Genomic DNA, 7,566 nt, shown 5'->3' on the forward strand with positions numbered 1-7,566 from the left:
AAAAAAAAAAAAAAAACTCCCTCCCAGCTCTCATTTTTATGAAAGTTTTATATATGCTATCTTATTTTTAGATCCAGTTAAAAATCTGCCTTAATTTTATAATGAAGAAAAATTTTATAGTTAATAGCCACCTTATTTGGGGGTAGCAGGGGGGGGCTCAACTTGGTAGTACTTGGGTGTCTGGGCGCCTTCTCCCCTCAGCCCTTGTTGGTTCTGCTTCAACCTCTCCTGACCTCTGAAGGTCAGTCAGTCCCAGGCTGCTTCCACCTCCCTCAGTCATTCCCGAGAGGCCTCCTTCAAGGCCCAGACTCTTAGCACCTCCAGACAACACCCAGCATCTATCTAGCCCCTAGGCAGAGCTCTGGGGGGTTCAGGTGGCAGGCGCCCTAATCATGTCTACCTGATAGCTATCCTTTCCAGGCTCAAACACCTCTGTTCCCGAGAATGAGTATTCGACAGTGACAAGGGATTTCTCCTTCCCAACTTGTCATTCGGCCACTCATTATACCAGCGGTTCTTAACCTGTGGGTCTCGACCACAACCTTTTCACAGGGGTCACCTACGACCATAGTTCCGATGGTCTTAGGAATGGAGACACCGCTCCTCTATCCGTCTCCAAGCGGGGCCACCCACATGCAGATACGCCCATAGCCGGGGTCCCCACAACGTGAGGAGCTGCATTAAAGGGTCGCAGCCTTAGGAAGGTTGGGAACCACCGCATTATACAAATGTCTTGTGCATCCTCCCAGATTCGCTGGGATGGTCTGTATGACAGTGGTGGTTACACAACCTATGTGAGGAATACACCTGTATAGAAATGCACACACACACGATAGTCATTGGAATCTATGTACTCCCGTGGCAACTTCCTGGGAATTGACTATTTCATAAAAATAAATATTTAAAATGAATATTTAAAATAATTCAAAAACAATTTTTACACAAACTACAAATAAATGTTACAAATGTTACAATTATGAAGTTTACTCGCATCATGATGTATAGCTCACAACCCAGAGGTAGCAGTTCTACTCTTACAGGGTTGCTATGGTTGGTGCTACAGAGATGGGACTTTCCACTTCTGTAAAGACTGACAGTCTCAGGAGCCCACAGGGGCGGTCCTACTATATCCCCTACTATGAGCCAGAATCGACTTGATGGCAGTTTGTTGTTAGGTACCTGCTATGCTGGTTCCGCCTCCTCAGACCAGAACAAAATACTGTCCAGTCCTACAGCAATCACCCTCACAATTGTTATGGTTGAGCCCACTGTTGCAACCACTGTGTCAATCCTTCTTAACAGTCTTCCTCTTTTTCATTGCCCTGCTACTTTATCGAGCACAATGCCCTTCTCCAGGGACTGGTTTCCCCTGATATGTCCAAAGCACATGAGTCTCGCCATCCTTGTTTCTGGAAACATCCCGGCCATACCACATCCCCTCCAAGACGGATTTGTGCTTCGGCAGTCCATGGTACTTCCAACCTTCTTTGCCGGCACCATAATTCAAACACATCGATCCCTCTCTGGTCTTCCTCAGTGTCCATCTTTCATATGCGAGGCAACTGAAAACACCATGGCTTGGGTCAAACACACCTTAGTCCTCAAAGTAACATCCTTACTCTTCAATAGAGCTCTTGTGCAGCAAATTTACCCAATGCAATGCAGTTTTTTGAAATCATTTTATTAGCTCATACAGCTCTTATCACAATCCATCCATCGTCAAGCACATTTGTGTACTTGTTGCCATCATTCTCAAAGCATCTACTTTGAGCCCTTGTACCAGCTTCTCATTTTTCCCTTCCCTCCCCTACCCTTCCTCAAGAACCCTTGATAATTTATAAATTATTTTTTCATGTCTTACACTGACCGATGACTCCTTTCACCCACTTTTCTGTTGTCCGTCCCAGGGAAGAGGTTATATGTAGATCACTGTGATCTGTTCTCCCTTTCTCCCCTCACCTTCCCCTTACCCTCCTGGCATCGCCACTCTCATTATTGGTCTTGAGGGGTTTATCTGTCCTGGATTCCCAGTGTTTCCAGCTCTTATCTGTACCCATTCGTTGGATTTCTTGACTGCTGCTTCCATGAGCATTGATTGTGGACCAAGGACGAAACCCTTGACAACTTCAATCATTTCTCCGTTTATCGTGATGTTACCTATTGGTCCACTTGGGATTTGAGTTTCCTTTACACTGAGTTGTAATCTACAATGAAGGCTGGAATCCATCAGGGGCACCAAAAAGTTCATGCAAAAATGGAATTAAAAAGTGAAACTTTTCTACGAACTCTTTGTAGCCCCTCACATATGCTACTTACACACTATTAAAATGTTCTACATACTTTAGACATGTTATCAAGACCATTCCCCGGAAAGAGGCAGTTTGCCGAGTACAGTACAGGGTCAGCAGTAAAGAGAATGATCTGCAAACATCGGGAGGGACCAGACGCTTTCCTCTACTGTACATGGAGCCAACCCGATGGTCCCTAACACCATGTTCAGCACCGTGCTTTTTCCCATGGAGTACTAATCTTACTGGTTGCTCCCTAGAAAGCTGCCCTGAACAGTTGTCGCCGTGTTCCACGATATGGCCCTAGACCCACAACCACGACCCCCCACTTTGATCCCATGAAAACCCCACTTTGATCTTGTGAAAAATTCCAACCTCTGCTGCTGTTCCCCAGCCCAAGGCCACCATCCCTCTCTCAGCGTCACCTGAATGGATCGCTGCCACCCCTCCGAACCCTGCCTATGCTTCTTAGCTCCCCAGCCCCAGCCACCATCCCAGTGCACCTAAAACAGCGGCTCTCAACCTGTGGGTCATCCCTTTGAGGGGTTGAACACCCCTTTCACAGGGGTCACCCTAATCATAAGAGTAGCAAATTACAGTTACAAAGTAGCAACAAAAATAATTTTATGGTTGGGGGAGTCACCACAACATGAGGAACTGTATGAAAGGGTGGCAGCATTAGGAAGGTTGAGAACCACTGACCTAAAAGGATGTGCTTTTAAAAACACAAATGGGTCACCACACCTCTGCTTAGGATTCCTCATCGGGTCCCGTCCCCCTTCCCCCCTCCCCCCCAGCTCCCCACATGCACTGGACTCCACACAGTGACCTCCTGGATCTGGGATCAGGTCACGGAGTGGAATGGACTTCACAGCTGGGGGTGTGACCTGATCTTTGTTGCCTGGAGTCAATGATGACAAATGGGCCCCAAGTGTGTCAGGGCAGAACTGTGCTCCAGAGGGTCCTCAGGGGGTGATTTTTTTGGTGAAGCAGACCACCAGGCCTTTCTTCTGAGGCACTTCTGGATGGACATTTACTCACCTGCACCACCCACCCAGGCACTCTGCCTGGTCCATGTTATTTTTGTTAGTTTCCATCACACCCATTCCCACTCCCTAGGCCCCTATGTGTGCAGAGAATTGTCCACAAGGTTTACAAGGCTGTGACCTTTGAGAAGTCATCACCAGGCCTTTCTTCCACAGTGCCAACATGTACCAATGTTTGTGCCATAAAGTTAAATCCTTGCATGTCAAGGTGTTTAACTGTGCATGCCACCAGCGGCTTACAACCCAAGGCCAGCACATGGACAGAGGAAGTACCCCAGGGAATGCAGCCAGGAACTTACATTTTTTTGGCCACAAAAAGGTATTCCTGAGTTTCACAAGAACTGTAATTACCACTTCTAAGAATTCCAACCTTGGGCTCAAGTAACTCCTAATATGGCTTTAAAACAAACAAAGAGTTCTGGCAACATTATTTTCCACCTTGTAACAGAGTGTTCCTTTACTCTGGCAACCCCAGCAATGGTGGCCAGGGCCCAAGGCAACCCTCCATAGACAAGTCTCCCAAAGTCAAGTCCATGCCCACTCATAGCACCGCTCCACCGACGAGTCTCCCAATGCCGACTCACAGCACCACTTCAGAGTGTGCCCAAGGCTGTGAATCCTTACAGAGCGGTCAGCCCATCATTCCTCCTCAGAGTGGCTGGTAGGTTTAAACCTCTGACCTTGCGGTTAGCAAGCCAACATAACCCACAGCACCATCAGGGCTACCAAGCAAACTATTTTTAAAGATGTTCTGCTGCATTCCTGCAACTTTTTCCCTTTACTGAAAAGGAGCTCTTCATAATAATCTTAACAAAAGCAACATCAAGGGCTGTTGACCTGGAAAGTGCTAAGTCAGCTCTATTTCTATGTGCTAACACCACCTACCCAAACGCCCAGCACAGCTTCCAGGGACAGCTCATCTCACACTTGACAGAAGACAATACATGGAGGATGAGAAAGTCTTCATTTACTCAGGTCACCTTGGTCAGTCCAACAGTGAAAACCACGACTAGTGTTGCAGGTCTGGAGCTGACACCTGGCCCCAAGGCAGCCTCTGGGGAGCCCAGCACACACTAACCACTGCCACAGAGCAGTTAGACTATGCCTGCGCCAAGCTCCTGTACCTTCATTAAACACAAAGGGGCCCTTTCTCCCCGTGCCTTTCTGGTTCCAGCACACCACCTCCTAACAGAAATGACGTGTCATTCTCCATTCCCTAGCAGCCACGTAAGGTGCTCTGGTGGCAAAATGGTTATGTGCTGAGCCGCTAACCACACAGCCTGCAGTTCCAAACCAGCAGCCACTGTGTGGGAGAAGGACGAGGCCGGCCACTCTCATGGAGAGCTAGTCTCGGAAGCCCAGAGGAGCACTTCTACCCTGTCCTACAGGTCGCTAGGACTCAACAGCAGCAAGTTTGAATTTCTGGAACAGACACATTGTGGGGGTGGGGGTGAGAACAGCTGTTAATAAAATTAACTGTAGCAACACATTTTATTTAACCCAATAGGTTCCGGAGTCATCACAAGGTATAAGAATACAAAGGGGCTTTAAACACTCACGGAAAAGTAAAAAGACAGATGTTCTTCCATGAACTTTTGGAAGCACCCCAGTAAAACCAATATTAACTACACAAGAAATTGCTAACCCCCTAAAGAAAATTTACAAGAAAATATCAGGACAAAAACTGTTAAGAATATAACACCTCATTGCTTTATATCAGAGAATCAGCTCACTTAATGAACTTTTCCCCACTTTAAATTAAAGCAAATATGCTGCTACTAGAATAGAAAATTTCCTTCTGGATCAATATGTTTATAATACTGTCCTCAGTAATTACCATCTAAAACTTTTTCTTGACATAAATACCTCACACTTCCGAGAACATCGACTTCATTTCTTTTCTTCCCCCCCCCCTCCCCCCCCGACTTCATTTCTAACCCCAAGATTCTAGAGCAGGGGTCCTCAAACTTTTTAAACAGGGGGCCAGTTCACTGTCCCTCAGACCCGTTGGAGGGCTGGACTATAGTTTTAAAAAAACTATGAACAAATTCCTATGCACACTGCACATATCTTATTTTGAAGTGAAAAAACAAAGGGGCAAAAACACCCGGTGGGCCGGATAAATGTCCTCGGCGGGCCGCATGTGGCCCGCAGGCCGTGGTTTGAGGAGCTCTGTTCTAGAGAACACACACACACAACTTCAAGGTATTATCTCGAAGACTACAGTTTCCTTACACGTGACCTTACAGAAAGCCATTTAGACAATCTGTGGCATCTGCCAGGGGCGTCTGCTTTTGTCTCATCCTTTACTGAAAGGTTCAGAACTGTCCAAGAGTCGCCCTCACCCTTCCAGAGTTGAGATTCACCCATCATTGATTCTCTCCCCCTTACATTGATTTAAGCCTCCCAACCAAAGCAGTGGGTTTCAAATTCAATCAAAACGAAGAGATTTAGGGCAACAAACTAACAACCACCACCGTAATCGGGGGTGAGGGTGGGGTGGAGCTTTCCGCCAGAGTTCCAAGGTGTTAGGCCCCTGTGCCCTCTCCACATGGGTGGTAGAGGCCAAGCACTCACAAAAAGCTGTGGTGATTATCAGCTGACAGTCCACTGAAAGAGTCTGAGTCTGACATCAGGGAAAACATCTCAACAGTGAAAAGTAAGTACATTAACTCGAATTATTCTGCAAATAAGGGCAGGACTCTCTACTCGGCAATTCTGATCCACACTCCACCACACAGTTCAGTGGAGGAGAAGGAAGAAGCAAAGGGTTCCCAAAGAGTCTCAGGGAGGCCACAAGGCACCAGAGAAGCAGGAAAAGATAAACAGCAAAGGCTTCTAGCACACACACACCACCCCCACCCCCACATCCACTAGCCGAGAAATACAAAACCCAGCAAATGCAGGGGTCTAACTCGGAACAGCACAGACCAGAACTGCCCCATGTGGGTGGGGGTGGGGGGGATATAAGTGCATGAATTACAGGAAAGACTGCGCGGTTCAAACTGCTGACCCTTAGGGTTGGCTACCACCAGGGCTCCTTTCAAGAAAATATAATAAAAGCAATATGTAATTTAAATTTTCCAACTGCCACAATTTTTTAAATGGGGGTGGGGCGGGAAAGCTGTGACATTTTATTTAACCAGATTCACCCAAAATAGGGGCACTTCAACATTCAGTATAACAAAATTAAGTGTTCTTTAAAGTAACGGAACTATTCAGTAATGGAACAGTAATGGAATAAGGTGATGATGGGCACTCACATTTCCGCGTTTGTCAAAATCCCTAAGAGGATATTAAACAAAGAGTCCCGAGTCAACGCTGGTCACTAACAATGTATAGAGTGGTTTCTCATTTGCAGCAAACTCTAAGAATGCACAGCCGGAAGGCCAGGCTTTTCACTCCTGTGAAGAGTTCGGTCTTGGAAACCCACAGGAAACCCACAGGTCCTACCCTGGCCTCTGAGAGGGATGGGGCTGCAAGCTGTTAAGGGGGTATAAGAGAACTCTACTTTCTGTACAGTTAAAAAAAAAATCACTTTTTAAAAGTCTATTTAAAAATAAATAAATAAAAAATAAAAGTCTATTTTAATGGTATTTTGTTCTTGTTACAATACTCGTTTAACATGCAATGCGTATTTTTGCGATACTAATCATATCTCACATTTACAGTGGCCACCTTACTGACGGCACAAATCGTTAAGTCTTTTAATAGCTGACGCTGGTATTTTTCATCCCTAAACATCGGAGAATCGGAAAAGTGACCAAGGGCAGAGGGGATTCACCCAGGCCCGCAGTAGAGGCAGGCGGCAAAGCGGTGGGGTGGGGTGCGTACTCTCCGGTTTGACCACACCCCTGACACGGCCATTCCCGTCCAGGAAATTCACACGAATAGCAACTGACAGGTCCTCATTCTTTAAGGGTGGGGGACAAGAAACCTGACCTGGCAGTCCCGAAACACGCAAGAAACCACTGGCCACTCATCCTCGAGACCCTCGTACAAAAGGAGGGGGGGGGCGGGAGAAAAGGGGGGGGCTATACCGAACATGAGTTGAAGCACTGACTGAGCTGCCTCTCTTCTGTCCTTCCAACTCAAATGTGGTCCCGCGACCACGAGACACTGGAACAGGGGTAAATAAGATAAGGGGGGGTGGTGGACATTTTGCCATGGGAGATGCTCCCAAGAACTGGGTCACATTCTTCGAGAAGAAACGCGCCTTTCCCTCCACTCCG

The sequence above is a fragment of the Echinops telfairi genome, unplaced genomic scaffold (genome assembly GCF_000313985.2).
Source record: "Echinops telfairi isolate 266 unplaced genomic scaffold, ASM31398v2 ScPeMD7_5;HRSCAF=22, whole genome shotgun sequence".
NCBI lineage: Eukaryota > Metazoa > Chordata > Mammalia > Afrosoricida > Tenrecidae > Echinops > Echinops telfairi.